This window comes from Oryx dammah, unplaced genomic scaffold (assembly GCF_014754425.2).
Source record: "Oryx dammah isolate SB20612 unplaced genomic scaffold, SCBI_Odam_1.1 HiC_scaffold_25, whole genome shotgun sequence".
NCBI classification, from domain to species: Eukaryota; Metazoa; Chordata; class Mammalia; order Artiodactyla; family Bovidae; genus Oryx; species Oryx dammah.
Genome location: NW_024070209.1, coordinates 84,766,377 through 84,785,412, shown reverse-complemented (window position 1 = coordinate 84,785,412; position 19,036 = coordinate 84,766,377).

Here is a 19,036-nt window from a genome sequence, read left to right as displayed (position 1 = left end):
CTTGTCTATTTCTCCCTTCGATTCTATCCCTTTTGTGTTATGTGTTTAAAAATTCTGTTGTTAGGTGTATATTGTTATGCCTTCCTGATGGATTGATCCTTTTATTATTGTCTTCATTGTCTCTAGTAACAATTTTAAGTTAAAATCTAAGAATTTAGATTTCAATTTCATAATGAAATTATAGTATTCTGCCTCTCTTTTAGTTACTGTTTGGTTACCTTTTTTATCCTTTTAATTTTAATCTATTTCTATCTTTAAATCCAAAGTCTCTTATAGGTAGAAGATAGTTTGATTTATTCTGCTGTCCTCTGACTTCTTCCTTTCTTCTTTCCTTCTATCCATTCTTTAGTTTTTAAACACAAAATAACAATCCCAGTTGCCCACTCCAGAGACCATAAGAAAATGATTAGAGAACAAGTAATTTACTTAAAAAAATAAATCTGGGGAGGAATTAGGGAAGAAAGCAGGAGGGAAAGGCATCTGATAACAAATACATGATTAAACTAGATCCCACTGTGAGAAGTCAGAGATTTATCCCACAGGGCAACTGTGGGAGCCAATGCAATCAGATTGATCCATTTATCAACCTGAATGGTGAGAGAGCTGAAACATGTATAGACCAACTCGTAGTAGCCCCCAGTTGAGGGAGTATTATTTCTATTCTTCTCTGCATTGCCACTGCAAGGCAGACCAAGCTTCCACTGCTTGAAAAAGTCCTCATGTTGCTGGTGAGGGCAGAGTGATGGTACCATATAGTCGTACCTGAGGGGCTGTGGGTAGTACTCTCACCCTGTCTGTTTCATTCTTGCAATATCATCAATAGACAACAGCAAATTTTTCTATGATTTTCTATACCAATTCTGTTATGCGAGATACATCCACTGGGCTTCCCAGGTTGCGCTAGTGGTAAAGAACTCGCCTGCCAATGCAGGAGACATGAGACATGAGTTCAGTTCCTGAGTCTGGAAGATCCCCTGGAGGAGGGCATGGCAGCCCACTCCAGTATTCTTGCCTGGAGAATCCCATGGACAGAGGAGCCTGGCGGGCTGCAGTTCTTAGGGCAGCAGAGTCAGACAGGACTGAAGTGACTTAGCATGCACATGTGGTATATCCATTACACGTGCGAGTATTTTTCTGAACGTCGAGTATATTTCTGAGCTTTTTATTCTGTTCCACTGAGCTATGTGCTATCTCAGATCAGCACCTACATGTACCCTTTCTCATTCCTGTTGCATGAGTCTTTTCTGTTTTGTCTCATCCATGGAGAAGCTGTATCAACGTTACTGGTGTCTTCAGACAATTGACTTTGTTCCATTGATCTTCTCCATTGATGTTTTCTTATATTTCATTTATTTCTGGTCTTGAATTTCCTTTTTAATTTCTTTTTTTTTTTTGGACTTTGTTTTCTTCTTTTTTTCCCCCTTTTATTTAGGTGAAAACTTCATTAACTCATTACTTCTTTCCTGATACAAGCATGTAATACTGCACATTTCCCTCTAGGCATTGTTTTAACAGCATTCCACAGTTTTTGACATGTTGTATTTTTATCATCTCAGTTTAAATTATTTTAAAATTTTCCTTAGGATTTCTTCTTTGAAATGGGATTATGTTGAAGTTGTTTCATTTCTGAATATTTGGGATGTTTTAGATACTTTTTCAGTATTGATTTATAGCTTAATGATGTTGTGGTTAGAGACTGTACTTTGACATTTTCATCTCCTCTGTTTTCTTTGTTCTCTGTGTTTGTGGAATTTCTTGAATTTGGATGTTTGATTTTCTAAACTGATCCTCTAATTGTCTCATTCAACTTCTATTATCTTCTAGATTTTTATCTTTCTGCTTTATTTTCCAAGAGACTTCTTTTATTTTATTTTCTACATAGCACTGAAAATATTATTACCATCATATCAATCATTTGAGACCATCTGATTTGATCCCCTTTTGATTTTTAACAATCTAATTTTGTAACCTCTGTTCTGCAAGTACAAATTCAGTTAATTTATATCTTATGATTACTGACATAATTAAATTTATATTTGATATTTTATTTTTGATTCTTTTTTCTGCTCTTTAAGATTTTTTTCTTAATGGAGTCAAGATTTTTAAAAAAAATTCTTTTTGCACTTTTCTATTCCTTTTGAAGTTATAAACATGTTTTATATTCCAGTGCTTACTATTAAAGCAGTAACATGTATACTTATCTTACAAAATATATAGTTAAGCACTTCTGCTCTCCTCTGCAATAGCAAGACTTTAGAACATTTCACCTCTGGTCACTCTCCCTCCTCCATGCCCCATAATATCTTCTATGCTTATGAATACTTAGAAGGGACTTTTTCCTAAATACAAGAAAGGTAAAAAAGCCCTTTGTTGTCTGTCTTTACTGCTAGGCAGATATTATCTGGTTCATCATTTCTGTTAAGTACAAGAGGACAGTCTTTTGTGATAGCAGGTCTCAGCTCCAGTTCATCATCTTATAAAACCCAATGAGTTCCCTTTGGAGCTGTCCCATCTCCTGGGTCTAGTTTAATTGGGTCAGCAAATGCTACTTCAGTAGCCTTGAATTCAGCAAAAAACTTAGCACTCTAACATCTATTTCTCTTTTAATTTTGGTCTTTTGTGATTTTTCTTATTTTTAAACAGACTCAGCTATATATCAAAATTATGTTTTAAAATTTTATGCTTTATTCTTAGTATTTTAATTGAGAGCTTTTTTAATAGCGAATTTTTTTTGTTTTTGATGCATGTGACATACTGCTAAAAATTAAAAAAAAAGCTTGTATTAGCATTTGACTATGTTAATTTCTTTTTTGATTTCTTTTATCTATTATTTCATTCTAGTATATTAACTGTAGTTTTCTGATACTATCTGCCTTGATAATTCTCCAGTGGCTATGCAAACTAGTGGTGAGTAGGAGAAATAATCCATGAACTGTTGTATAAACTCTGAAGTACCATATAACATTTTTCTCACAAACATTTACCAAGCATTTTCTACATATATGACACTTTGCTGGGTTCTTTGCAAATGCTAACTTTACTCATCGTCAAGAGTTGTAACACAGGAAGAAAGATGTCAGCTTTCCGAACACCATCTTGCCATTGGAGGTCACGTTGGGATTTGAACTCTTGTCCATCTGACTCCAAAGTGTGTTACTTTCAAAGTCTTTAAAAAACACCGCAGAGTATTTTGAAACCTTTGAAAAGGGCTATGCCACTAATACAAAAGCAGCTTGCTAACAATTGAAGCCATTAAAGATCATTCTTGTCTGAGTGCTTCACAAAAGAATTAACCCAGTGGCCACTGTTTCTTAGATAGTAATGGCTAGAAATTGTTTCCTAATTTTTCCCAGAATTCTTTCAGTTATACAAATTTAGTCACCTAAATTTAGCTGATAATATGTGGGAGGCATTTTGAATAATTCATAATCAAGTGCTTTAATTTTGATATGGTTCATTTCAAGCCCACACGTGAGTAAATAATCAAAAAAGGGAGACAAAATTTACACTATAGGTGCTGGGGGTTAAGAGTGATACTTAATTTAAGCAACTTTCCCAATGAAAGATGGGTTCTCTGATCATGCCTAAGGAAGCTGCAGGGCCTTCTTAAAATGTTTCTAAAATAACAATTCTCCATCTGTAAAAGATAAATGAGCATGAGCTCACTTGATAAGGCAATGTAGATATAAACAGATGAACACAAAGGTGAACATTGTAGTTTTTGTTAATACTTGTTCTCAAGAATGATCAGGGAGTCCAGATTCAATAATGTCTTGATTGAAATCATCAGATTAGATTGATGAAGCTCGCTCAAACTTCGTTGAACTGCCTATTCTATGAATAGACCTCTTTCAAACCAAGAGAGCCGCTTCCTCTTTTTCCAAGGTTAGCATTTAAATTTTCTGATCACAAATTTCACTCTTCAGCAATGAAACATGATTCTGGCACTTTTCTGGTCCTTTCCACCCTCCCACCTCTCCTATCCCCTTGACATACACCTTCTCTCCATTTGTTTCTGAACTGTTGCTAAAATAAAAGGATGAGTCATGCTAGCGGTGCTTGAATGGAAAACTCATGTGGATTTTCCACCTATTGAAAAGCATACTGAGTAAATTATTAGAGAACTTTAGAGCTTAATGGAATACTTTTTGATGACTGGGAATCATTGTTTAATCAGCTCTAATGGAAAGATGAAGGTCTTTATTTATGCCACTGCCAAAGACTGCATCTGCTGGGGATTTGACAGTATATTACTTGCCATTCTAACTCAAAAACAAAAATGAAAAAGCAAAACCAAAATTCTTACCAGCCATATTTTACTTACAGATGATTATCACATTCAGATGGCTTTGGTTTAGGTTATCCTTCAAAGGAAGAGGGGGATTTGATCTTCTTGCCAAGTTTGCTGCACACCCATCCTGCATCCATGCCTTCTGCTACCATGGTGTAGGGCCATTTCTTCCTTATCTAAAGACCTTGTTTGCAAATCATTGTAATATCCAGGATTGCAATCCTGGATTGCATATTGTAATATCCAGGATTGGTGCAATAGGGAAAAGGGCAGGCAAGAGGAGAGGATAGTCATTTAATTACCTTAATGGAGAGGTAGGAGATTAGGACTCAAGAAATTTCAACTGAAGGACTCATAAGATTCCTATCTGACGAGAAATGGGCCCTTGTAACATTTCTGAACCTCATTCTTCTAATCTATAACATGTGGCAGATAATACCTGGTAGATTGTCCTGAGAATTAAATAGGCAGGAGTTGGAGAGCTATTGGTATCTGGATCAGAAGTGGTAATAGGTAGGGGAAAGGCTATGAGTAAAAAGACTCATTCAGTCTGGTCAGTGAGTTCACAATCAAGCTCACATTTTAGAGAATGTAAATATTTAATCTTTATTCTTATATATAATTCTAGGATATCTTAGAATGGTTGTCTATTTACACTTTGCCCATGTCACACCCAATATTTACAGCAATTTTTCAGAATATCATGTTACATATGAGGTTATTACATCCAAAAAGTTCCCAGAAACAAAAGGCAATCTTCATAGTCTTCAGACAGTTCCTCAGAGACAATTCGTCTTGCACTTTTCACTGACAGGAAGCTCAGTTGAAGAGCAGCCCTAATTCACTGGCAATTCCTTCTTGAACTGAGTCAAGGACAGAGTTCTTATAATTTTCAAGCATTATATTTTCTATGTTTATTATATGAAATACTTAAAAATAAGTTTTCATATTCATCTCCATGTCTTTTTCACACTTAAAATTCTTTGCACTTTGTAATTCTTACAACACTCCTTTTATGCAGTATTTTCAGGTAAAAATATTAACATATTTATGCTAAAATATTTTCACTAATTGACTAAAGTGCAAATTTAATTGTTTTGTATTTTTATTGGCTAAATCTGGCAAATTCAAGATAGTTTTCAGAATATTAACCACTCTGCTAGCCTCCTCTGGTTTGTCTTCTAGGAGTCAGATGTACTTGGTTTCAAGTCTCAGTTCTATAATTTATAAGCTACATGATCTTGGATAAATTACATTATCTTTCTGAGCCTCCATTTTATCATCTATAAAAGAGACATAACACCTCTGAGGGCAAAGATTACACCTGCTCACCAAAATCTGTGCCTCTTTGTATTCCAGGTATCAAAGGTAGAATAAACTTCTAAGCTTCTCTTACAATTAGGAATCCCATTTGATTGACTTTCAGACAATGGCAGAAATGATGTGTCTCTTGGGTTAAGGCTTTTCAAGAAGGAAGACTGTGCCTTCTCCAAGCTCCATCTTCTTCCCTTTGTCAGCTGGGTGTGGGGTAATGAGGTCTTATGGATTAGTGAAGCCTTCAAATGAAAGGAGTTTAGATTGCTGAGTTGCCTTGTGGAAAAAAAAAAAAGAACAAAACCAAAAATTTTACATAACGGGAACACTCATACTCACTCTTTATATAAGAAAAAATACCAACTTTTGTTTGGTTATACCAATGAACTTCGGAGGTTAATTTGTCCCAGCTGTTACTACTACCATGACTAAGATAAAAATTGCTACCAGTAAAAAAAAAAAAAAAAATACTGCTCCTGCTTTCAGTTCAGTTCAGTCACTCAATCGTGTCTGACTCTTTTTGACCCCATGGACTGCAGCACGCCAGGCCTCTTGTCTATCACCAACTCCCGGAGTTTACTCAAACTCATGTCCATTGAATTGGTGATGCCATCCAACTATCTCATCCTCTGTCATCCCCTTCTCCTCCTGCCTTCAATCTTTCCCAGCATCAGGGTCTTTTCCAGTGAATGAATTCTTCACATCAGGTGGCCAAAGTATTGGAGTTTCAGCTTCAGCATCAGTGCTTCCAATAAATATTCAGGACTGATCTCCTTTAGGATGGACTGGTTGGATCTCCCTGCAGTCCAAGGGACTCTCGAGAGTCTTCTCCATACCTAACATACATGGTATTCTGTGAAAACAGTATAGAGGTTTCTCAAAAGACTAAAAATAGAACTACCATATAACAGAGTGATTTTATTGCTGGTTTTGAATTTTTAAAAAGCCATTAATTCAAAAAGATACATGCACACCAATGTTCATAGCAGCACTATTTATAATAGCCAAGATATGGAAGCAAGTTGTGTCTATCACCAGATGAAAGATAAAGAAAATGTGGTATATGTGTGTGTGTGTGTATATATATAATGAAATATTACCCAGCCATAAAAGGAATGAAATTTTGTCATTTGCAATAACATGGATGGACTTGGAGTGTTTTATGCTAAGTGCAATAAATCAGACAGAGAAAGACAAATACTGTATAACATCATTTATAGGTGGAATCTAAAAAATAAAACACACTAGTGAATATAACAAAAAAAGGAATTGACTCAAAAATGTAGGGAACAAACTAGTGGACACCAGTGGGGAAAGGAAAGAGGCAAGGAGCAATGCAGGGGTAGGAAATTAAGAGGTACAAACTATTCTCTATAAAATAAGCTATAAGGATCTATCGTCCAGCCTGGGGAATATAGTCAATATTATGTAATAACAAAAAATGGAGTATCACCTTTAAAAATTGTGAATCACTATATTGTATACCTGCAGCTTATATATTTTACATCAACTATACTTCCATAAAAAATAGCAATTAGATAGGACTATTAGCAATTAGCAATTAGACAGGACTATTGATAAAGAATAGCACATTTTTCTCCCTAGAATCCGATCCTATTTGTGATTAAGCTGTTGCCTGGAAGTAGACAGCATTCCTACTGATTTGAATGTCTAAAGAAAGGAGGATGAAGTTTTCATCTGTTTTGGCTTTTAGTAGTATTTCTTCTTAATTTTAAGGCCCCTTCCAGACATAATATTATGATTCTAGAGTAAGTTTCAGAGACTATGACACACCTAAAAAGATAACAAACCTGCCATTTGTTGGACCAGAAATTTTCTAGCTTTTTTCCATATTATTTACTCTTGAAAGATAACAGTGATATCTGATTATCTAAAAGCTGGGTGCTGTTGCTTTTTCTGACATTAGAAGTTCAACAGAGCCCAAGGAAACAGAAAACTATAGAATTTTCTGATAAGAAAAGATCTACAAGTTAGCAGACATTATTTTCATTTTACCGATGAAGAGAGTAGGTTCAAGGAAGTTAAATAAATTTGCTTATGTTTAAACTACTTGTCATTCTCTGATAAAAACTAAATTTTGATCCAGTTATTATTTCAGTGATTCTATGCTTTTATCTATACAACTCTGTGTATGTGATTTTTTCAAATAATATTATCTGCACTGTTGATCTTTCTTTGTCATCTGGTCTTGCAGTCAAAGTCACACTCAAATTCTACTCAGTCACCTGCTGTGTGGTTTTGAGGAAATTACCATCTCTGAGCCTAAAATGCCTCATTGGCTGTGTTGATATAATAATAACCAACATATAAAGTTGATTTGGGGATTAAAATTATCATATACATAAAACACAAAATACACTGCTTTCTAGGCAATGCATAATTGTTGTCATCATAATGAAGATGGTTTTAGAAAAGGAATGCTTTTGGTTCTATGTCTTGTCTATGAGGGGTGCTTCCCAGGTGGTGCTTGTGGTAAAGAACATGCCTGCCAATGCAGAGGACGTGGTTCAATCCCTGGGTTGGGAAGATCCCCTGGAGGAGGGCATGGCAATCCATTCCAGTATTCTTGCCTGGAGAATCTCATGGACAGAGGAGCCTGGCAGGTTACAGTCCGTAGTGTCCCAAAGAGTCAGACACGACTGAAGCAACTGAGCGTGCATGCATGCATGCAACTATGAGGAAGGATAGTGAAAAAAGAGATAACACTTCTTTACAATCTATAGTAGGGATCTCATACTGTTATATTAAAGGTGCGGTCTCTGTTTCTATTTCACTTTAATTGCAAAGATTAACCAAAGAAACTTTCCATAAGGAAGAAAGCCCTCTCTTAAAATTGAAGTAGTAGAATTTATCTCTGGTGGCTCAGATGGCAAAGTATCTGCCTGCAACTCAGGAGACCTGGGTTCAATTCCTGGGTCAGGAAGATCCCGTGGAGAAGGGAATGGCTACCCACTCTAATATTCTTGTCTGGAGAATTCCATGAATAGAGGAGCCTGGCGGGCTACAGTCCACAGGTTCACAAAGAGTCTGACACAACTGAGTGACTACACAACCATCTTTGAAAACAGGGAGGTTATGGATGTAATGTTATGGACGTTATGATCTGGACTAGAAGTTCTCATAATTTAGTCTTACAAAAATTATAAATAAGCTCAAGAGAATTTATGTAACAAAGAGATCAACACAAATGGAATATAAATTCTCTTTCTGAGCTCTGGTGAAAGATAAGGTTAAAAAAAATCAAAGGTACTACATATGATAATTCACAATTCACAAAGCATTTTTCACATTCACGATTTTTTCAGACCTCCTACAACTCTGTGAAATTGGGATTGATTCTTATACCTGTTTTACACAGGAGGACTTTGAGGCTCATGAATTTCAAATGATTAGTCCAAAGTTACCCACCTAGTAAGTCCTAGAGCTGGGATGAGGCTCAGAATTGATTCCAAGAATCCTAAGTGCTTTCCATGAATAGATCATTATCTCTCTAAGTAGAAGATCTGTTTCAATATATGTGAAAGCTTTGATGAAATACAGATTTGAGCAGCAGTTGAAACTCTTGATGAAAGATGAGCATTTATTTGAGAAATTGATCCTTGTATAAAAACTGAAGCCAACCTTGTTGCCAGATGGAAGCCACAGAGAGAAAAATTTGCTTGTTAGGAAAAGAATTTTTATCAAGAAAGAGTGTGATGGCTTTTGAGATTATTATAAGCAGAAAGTGGGTTCTAGAACACCTTTTAAATCCCTCCTTATTAGTACTGTAAATTATTATCAGCACTAAGTATTCTGAAAATAGTTTATCTTACCCCTTTCTCTACCCCCAGGTATACCTTTCTCTCTACTCACCACTGTACATGCTGTACCTCTCAGCTATGGTTTTGGCTTTCTCAATGGCTCAGCAGGTAAAGAATATGCTTACAATGCAGGAGACATGGGTTCAATCCCTAAGTTGAGAAGATCCCCTGGAGGAGGATATGGCAACCCATTCCAGGATTCTTGCCTGAAAAATCCCATGAACAGAGGAGCCTGGCAGGCTACAGTCCAAAGGGTCACAAAGGGTCAGACACAGCTGAGCACAATTGGCTTAGATGTTGTATCTCTCATGGACCTCAACGCTGTCCCCACAGCATACACTCACACAAACACTGTTAGGCTCACGTTCCCTCTGTTTTTCATATCCAGTCTCACTTGTTTTATGTGGTTAATCAAGGCTTGATTTAGATTTAATCTAATCAGATTTTTCAGATCACCCTAAATGATATATTCCTCCTCTGAGCTCAGTTCCTGTGACACTCTGTTTTTTCACCTAAAATAGATCTGAAGGATTGTCTGTTCATTTTTCTGTCTCTTTGTTATCTTCAAGACCAGATAATTACACTCCCCCCCCGCCCCGAGACAAAGGAAAACATTTATTTAGAAGGAAAAAAAAAAGAAATCATAAGTTAGGTAGCTAAAAATATGAAATATACCATAAATAATACAAAGTTTAGAAAAATAAAAGCACATTTTAATTTACTTGTGTTTATTTTTCTTTAGGAGTCAGCTCAAATGTTATCTCCTATTCTGATCACCCTATACAAAGAAGCCAGCACCTTTTCCCTCATTTTTCATTCCTGTTATCTGTGGTCTTTTATTCCATAGCACTAATCCTTCAGGCTCTCATCTCTATTTTTATTTTTCTGCTTATTATCTTTCTTCCCCACTAGAATGTAAACCTTAAGAGGGCAAATATATTTTCTGTCTAGCCCAGTACAGAGAAGAGTGCCCAATGGATGTCTGTTGAGTAAATATTGGACATTTCACACAGAATTCCATATTTTACAAAATGTATGTGGAATATGATACAGTTTTTGGTTTAAAAAAAGTAACACTATGCATAGGAAAAACAGAAGTAGATAAAAATATTTAAAATGATTAAGTTATAATGATAAAATTACAGATATTTTCATTTTCTTCATCCTATTTTTCTAGATATTCCAGTTTTCTTTGTGTGACTGCTTGGTCCAGCTCTATATTTCAGTGCGTTGTGTCTTGCTCTATGTAAAAGTCGTGTATTACATTTCATCTCCCTGTTCTCTGAATTATTTTCCTGTGAGAATCTTATCCATATTTTCAAATATCAGCTACATGCTGTAGATTCTAAAAAGTCTTTATTTCTAATCCCTAATTTTCATGAACTCCAGACCCTTCTGTGGATAACTCCATCAAGTCATCCAAAAGGCATTCTGAATACAATTTGGCTAAGCTCTCACTCGTTTTCACAAACAACTGTAAAGCTGGTACTGTGATAGATGCTTGGTATAAACTACTCATAACCACACTATAAAACAAATGAGAATATTGAGGCTAAAGAAGGTTGAAGGATCCACAGTGGTACTAAAGAATCTAATTTCAGGCATCTGCAGAGCCTCAGTTCAGTTCAGTTCAGTCGCTCAGTCGTGTCCGACTCTTTGCGATCCCATGAATCGCAGCACGCCAGGCCTCCCTGTCCATCACCAACTCCCGGAGTTCATTCAGACTCACGTTCATCGAGTCAGTGATGCCATCCAGCCATCTCATCCTCTGTCGTCCCCTTCTCCTCCTGCCCCCAATCCCTCCCAGCATCAGAGTCTTTTCCAAAAAGTCAACTCTTCGCATGAGGTGGCCAAAATACTGGAGTTTCAGCTTCAGCATCATTCCTTCCAAAGGAATCCCAGGGCTGATCTCCTTCAGAATGGACTGGTTGGATCTCCTTGCAGTCCAGGGGACTCTCAAGAGTCTTCTCCAACACCACAGTTCAAAAGCATCAATTCTTTGGTGCTCAGCTGTCTTCACAGTCCAACTCTCACACCCATACATGACAACTGGAAAAACCATAGCCTTGACTAGACAGACCTTTGTTGGCAAAGTAATGTCTCTGCTTTTCAATATGCTATCTAGGTTGGTTATAACTTTTCTTCCAAGGAATAAGCGTCTTTTAATTTCATGGCTGCAGTCACCATCTGCAGTGATCCTGGGGCTCAGTGGGCAGCAAAGTACAAGGGCCAGGTCAGAGGCACTGCTGGCCCAGCCCTAGGCAAACAGCCTTTTGTGAAGTGGTTGCCCTGGCACAAAATCCTTTGCTAGCAAGCAGAAGGATAGATACTTTAATTGTTCCATGTTACTTACCACTCTTTACATGCTTTACTGGTTCACAGGTCTATGACTTGGCTTCAGTGATGACCATTTGGGATGCCCCTCTTGACTCCATCAATTGCAACCTTCCTTATCCTTAAAGCTGAGACTAAAGGACATGACCTACATTAGTCCTGCTTCAATTCTTACAGAGGGTAAATTTTTCTTCTACTTTTTACACAATATTCTTCTTCTATGTCCATTATAGCTCTATTCCAAATTGCCAAACAATTTGCCTAGTTGTTGAGCTGCTGCTGGTGGAATTTCCTGCTAAGCTCCCAGCAGGAAGACTTTCTGCTCATTCATTTGTGGGTCTTCCATGTGTCCAACCTAAATAGTTGCTTAGGTATATCCTCCATAGCTTGTGCAATTAAATAGCTGCCTTATAAATGCTGTGGCAATTATGCTTTTGGATTATTACAGTAGTTATTAATTAAGTAAAAAGAGGAACTTAAGTATGTACTGAAATAAGTAATTCAACAAGAATTCCAATAACAAACAGAGAAAAAATCATGGAGCACTTTGTCAATGCTTGGCTAACTGACACGCACTTTTCTCCTCAAAACATTTCTGAGGGTTAAGGGAGAAATATAATAAAGGGGATGACAGAGACAGTTGAATCCATTTAACTATAGAACTAAGACCATAATAAGCTTGAGAATTATGATTGTAAAACACAAAGAATTATCCTATAAATAGTGTAGGACAACTGGGTAACCATCTGGAAACAGTAATGCTGATACTTCCTTGAAAATTTATGAGAAAATAAATTTTGGATGAATCCAAGATTTGTACATAAAAAGTGAAACTCCATACTAGAAAAAAAATTAGAGAATTAAAAATAAATCTTGGAGTGGGAAGGCCTTTACAAGTTAAAAAAATCCACAAGTCATAGATTTTACTATATGAAACAAACAAAAATCCAAGAAAAATATTTGACATCAAAATGGCCTTCATATATAAAGAACTTCTATATATTGATAAGAAAATATCAACATTGAACATTTTATATGATGAGATAATTCATAAACATATATGAATGACTGTAAATATATGGAAATATTTTCAACTTTACTCATGATAAGAGAAATGCAAATAGAAACTATAATGATGTAATGTTTACTACCTATCAGATCAGCAAAGATAAAAGTATATTATATAACATTATGTTGCTAAGTATTTGCAACAAAATAGACTTTTATGAATTGTTAGGGGGAATTTAAATAGTACAACCCTATGAAAAACTATTTGGCAACATATATAAAAATTTAAAAAGAGTTACACCTTTTGAATCAGTAATTCTACTTTTAGAATTTTATCTTACTGATAAATTTGCTACAGGCACCACACATTCAAGGCTATTAGTTACAGCATCTTTATTTTGAAGTTATTAAAGAATGAAAATTATGTAAAAGCCCATCAATAGGAAACCAGTTAATTGTTATGATAATCCATAGAATCAATTAATATTCAATCATCAGAAAGAATGAGGTAGCTTTAACATAGCTATGAAAAGATCTCTAAATTGAATTATAACAAATTGTTAAGTAAAGCAAGCAATATGCAGAATATGTTTCCATTTGTGCAAAGCTTAAAGAACATATATATATACACACACACTTATAAAAGCAAAAGTAACTCCAGAAGAAAATTGTACCAGGAAGCTTCCTCTAATAGATAAGGAGAATGACAGATGTTATAAATTACATTTAAAGTCAATAAGTTAGCTCAGGAAGAAATTTCAGTCCAAGTCACCTGACGCTGACCATCTGCTTTGCTCGCTGGTTAAGATGCTAGATTTTCTGGTAATAAATTCAGGGAGAAGAGAGATGGTCTCTACCCTGGATGAACTTAACGGAGGAGCAGACACAGAAAAGAACAACCACCTAGAAGCATGGTGATAGTGCTAAGTGCAAGATTCAGTAGGATCACAGAAAGCTATGTAATAGAGGAGAACAAATCTGACCCCGTATTGCATCTGTTTCTTTAATTTTTGTGTTCTATTGCTTTTGCTACAAGTTAAAAATATTGCCTATAACCTGGAATATACAGGCTAGACCATTCTCAAGGCTCTGATCTTTAAAGGTATAACACGTTTTCACTAATACAGAGATAAAAACTTGAGGAACAGAGAATAATATTTGTCTTCTTTAAGGTTTACAAGAACATCAGAGCCTGATTCTGACACCACGTTTACAATGACCAACCATTCCCCCATTCACCCTTTAGTAGAAAAGAAGCTTGGATTCTAACTTAAGTGAGATAGTTCTTTGGGACACTAGTCCATTATCTTCTTGATCTGCTGGCTTCCTGAATAAGATTGCTATTCCTTGCCCCAGCAACTCACCTCTCCATTTATTGGCCTGTCATGGGGTGAGCAGAGTGCTCTGAAGTGATATGAAGATTAATGCTTGAGTTGTCTAGTCAAGGCTATGGTTTTTCCAGTAGTCACGTATGGATGTGAGAGTTGGACTGTGAAGAAGGATGAGTGCTGAAGAATCGATGCTTTTGGACTGTGGTGTTGGAGAATGCTCTTGAGAGTCCCTTGGACTGCAAGGAGATCCAAACAGTCCATTCTAAAGGAGATCAGCCCTGGGATTTCTTTGGAAGGAATGATGCTAAAGCTGAAACTCCAGTACTTTGGCCACCTTATGCGAAGAGTTGACTCATTGGAAAAGACTCTGATGCTGGGAGGGATTGGGGGCAGGAAGAGAAGGGGACGACAGAGGATGAGATGGCTGGATGGCATCACTGACTCAATGGACGTGAGTGTGAGTGAACTCTAGGAGTTGGTGAGGGACAGCGAGGGCTGGCGTGCTGCAGTTCATGGGGTCGCAAAGAGTCGGACACAACTGAGCGACTGAACTAACTGTGTTTTGGAAAGATGCATGTGTTCATGACTTATGAGTCATATCAGAGAGAAAAAACAAAGATGAGAGCCTGAGAGCAGAATCAGCATGATGGAGAGCTCAGAGTTCATTCATTCACTCATGCTTGCATTCATCCAGAAGGTGTCTATTGAACATCTGTTAATTCCTGAAGAAGAAATGATGACCAAGTCAGACAAGGTTTGCAGCCTTATGTCATCCCAGAGAGGAGACAAGCTGAAGATGTAAACAGATAAGCTCATGTCACAGCGGTAAATGCCATGAGGTTTTAGAAAGAAAACAGAAAGGGTGATATATCAGTGAGTGAATGATGGTGAACGAAGGGCTCCTTTATGGACCAGCTAGGTCAACCCTCTCTGAGAAGGTGATATTGAGGCAGAAATTTGTATCTCCTCCTCCTACTCCTTCATCTTCATCATGAACATCATCTCTCTTTCTGTCATCTGTCTATAATGTAGACCACATATATAATTTAAAAGTTTTAGTTACCACACTAAAAAAGTAAAATGAAGTAATGCAATGGATAAGTTAATGTCTCAACTCGACTGGCCATGGGGTCCCTAGATAAATATTCTTTCTGAGCTTGTCCATGAGGGTGTTTCTGGATGAGATTAGTACTTGGATCAGTGCACTAAAGTTAGATGGCCCTCCCCAGTGAGGCCTGGCGCCATCCAACCTGTTGAAGGTCTGAATAAAACAAAATGCAGAGGAAAGAGGAGTTTGCCCTCTTTACTCCTGCCTCTCCCTTGAGCTGGGGCATCTCATCTCAGACTGGATTCCACCATTAGCTTCCCTTGTTATCAGTTCTTTGGACTAGGACTGGAGTCATCCCTGATTCTCTTGGGTCTCCAACAGCCAAATGGCACTCTGCAGCCCTTCTCAGCCTCCATTTCCTTTTCTTTTTTTTTTTTTCTGGATCATTAATTTTATTTTTAAATTAAATTTATTTTTTAATTGAAGGATAATTGCCTTACAGAATCAGCCTCCATTTTTGCAAGAGTTAATTCCAGCAATAAATTTATCTATCTATACATCCTGTTAGTTCTCTTTCTCTGGAGCTCCTAATACAAAATGTTGTTGCTATTGTTTAGCTGCAGGCGTGCCTGACTCTTCCAACCCCATGGACTGTAGCCCACCAAGTTTCTCTGTCTATGGTATTTCCCAGGCAAGAATACTGGAGTGGATTGCCAGTTCCTTCTCCAGGGTATCTTCCTGATCCAGATATTGAACCCACATACCCTGCAATAGCAGGCAGATTCTTCACCACCAAGGGAAGCCCAATATAAGCAGTAGCCACATTCAAAAGGTAAAAAAGAGTAGGCTAAATTAATTTCAGTAGCATCTTTTATTTAGTCAAATACATTCAAAATATTTTCATTTTAATATGCAACCAACATAAAAATTATAAATGCAATGTTTTATATTATTTTTCATTTTAAACCTTCAAAATCCACTGTGTTTTATATACTTGCAGTATATCTGTTACACCAGGAACATGTCACATGCTCTCCAGGCACAAGTGGCTCAGGCCTGCTGGATGGCACTATTCAGGTCTAGAGCCTGTGTCTTCAGTACTATACAGTGTTTAGTAGAACAATCTAGACAGTGATTCTAGGACTATTGTTTGTAAAACTGTTGTAGCTGACTATGGAACTCTAATGGATAGAATCAATATAACAAAATTAGGAGCTGGACCAAGACAAAGAGAGAGGGTTTTGAATTTCTTCATTCCAGACTATTTCTAGAGAGGTAAAAATCTCCTTCTTAGGCTCCTCTGTTTCTTGCCCCAAAGATCTCAACTACCTCCTTCCTGGGTCTCCATTTCTTTTTTTTTCTTGAGGATGAGGTGGGGGCAGAAGGTGGATCAATACTAATATTGATAACAATATTGAAGATGGATCAATACTAATATTGCACCCAAGTCTTTTCGACATATGTTTCTCTAAACATAAACTGAACACAGAACATACAAGCAGGTGGCAATCAGTAACCTGGATGTCACTTTGTAGAATTATATACTATAACAAGTCCAAGCTATTATAATCTTGACAATTTAGGAGCTCTTCTCAAACTTTCTAAAATTTCCATGGAGCAAATCCACAGTCTGCATTTCTAAATTATCTCCCTGAATAAAATAGAAGATTGCTTCCTTTCCAACACAAATAATATTTATGCTTACATGTAGGTCAGAGTCAGCCAAACAGCTCTTGTGTCTGAGAGTCTATTTTAGACTTGGCTGTCATGACAACCATGGGATTGGGCCCAGGTGTCTTCTATCTCCTGACACAGACAGCAAGTCTGCAGGCCTGGCTGTGATTTCTGGGGAGCCGTGCTTAGGAACTGCCGTAGGATGAATCAGCCCACTTGGTCTTGGCAGGGGTGCTGGCCTCACAGACTGAAAAAAGATTCTGTTCCACGTGGATCTTGAATTTATCAATTCAGATTAGCAGAGGGCACAGCGAGGAGGGTTGGGATTACTAATGGGCTCAGTTTCCACAGTACTGTGGGAGCAAGAAAAGCTGAGAAAGTGTCCGGGGCAGAGTCCAGGAGATGCTTGCTCCTAGAATCCAGATTTGAAGTTTCAGACCATTGGGCTCACATCCCAGTCCAAGGGAACAGGTTCTGAAACAATTCCCTAGGAGGGCAGCCTGGAAGACCTCACACTCCTCTTTCTAATCAAATCAGTTCAGTTCAGTTCAGTTCAGTCACTCAGTCGTGTTGAACTCTTTGTGACCCCATGAACTGCAGCACGCCAGGCCTCCCTGTCCATCACCAACTCCCGGAGCCCACCCAAATTCACGTCCATTGACATGAATGGACATGTCATCCTCTATCGTCATCCTCTATATTTTAGGATAGTAAGAAAAATCTGTAATCCAACTTTTGTATGTGACCACACACCAAAAATCTGATCCTCTGTCGTACCTTTCTCCTCCTGCCTTCAATCCTTCCCAGCATCAGGGTATTTTCAAATGAGTCAGCCCTTCGCATCAGGTGGCCAAAGTATTGGAGTTTCAGCTTCAACGTCAGTGCTTCCAGTGAACACCCAGGACTGATCTTTAGGATGGACTGGTTCGATCTCCTTGCAGTCCAAGGGACTCTCAAGAGTCTTCTCCAAAACCACAGTTCAAAAGCATCAGTTCTTCGGTGCTCAGCTTTCTTTATAGTCCAACTTTCACATCCATACATGACTACTAGAAAAACCATAGCCTTGACTAGATGGACCTTTGTTGACAAAGTAATGTCTCTGCTTTTCAATATGCTGCCTAGTTTGGTCATAAATTTCCTTCCAAGGAGTGAGCGTCTTTTAATTTCATGGCTGCAGTCACCATCTGCAGTGACTTTGGAGCCCCCCAAAATAAAGTCAGCCACTGTTTCCCCATCTATTTACCATGAAGTGATGGGACCAGATGCCATGTTCTTAGTTTTCTGAATGTTGAGCTTTTAGCCAACATTTTCACTCTCCTCTTTCACTTTCATCAAGAGGCTTTTTAGCTCCTCTTCACTTTCTGCCATAAGGGTGGTGTCATCTGCATATCTGAGGTGATTGATATTTCTCCCAGCAATCTTGATTCCAGCTCGTGCTTCTTCCAGCCCAGCGTTTCTCATGATGTACTCTGCATGTAAGTTAAATAAACATGGTGACTGTATACAGCCTCAACAGATTCCTTTTCCTATTTGGAACCAGTCTGTTGTTCCATGTCCAGTTCTAACTGTTGCTTCCTGACCTGCATATAGGTTTCTCAAGAGGCAGGTCAAGTGGTCTGGTATTCCCATCTCTTTAGAATTTTCCACAGTTTATTGTTTTCATCAAAAGGGCTCCACTTGAGTTCGAGCTTCCCTGGTGGCTCGGACAGTAAAGAATCTGCCTACAGTGCAGGAGCCTCAGGAGATTCATTTGATCTCTGGATTGGGAAGATTCCCTGGAGGTGGAAAGGGCAACCCACTCCAATATTCTTACCTGGAGGATCCCATGGACAAAGGAGCCTGGCGGACAACAGTCCATGGGGTCACAAATAGTAGGATACGACTGTGTGGCTGACACTTTCACTTTTGACCTGAGTTCAGCTTTGGGAGTCTAAGTGGGCTCATCCTGCCCATTAGAGACTTTGCTCCTCTGATCAGATCACCCTCCCTACAACAATGGTTCTCAATGTGCTGTAAAACAGGATCACCGAGGAGCTTTCAAAACTCCTAGTCCACTGGCAAAAGCCCATTTTATTAAGTCGGAATGTCTTGGGGAGGGGATCTTGTGATTCAAGGCATCAGTAGTTTTTAAAACTCCTTGTTGAGTAAAATTCACCATCATGACTGAGATGTACTGATATTGGATGAACATGGAAGGTGTGAAGTCACATACAGA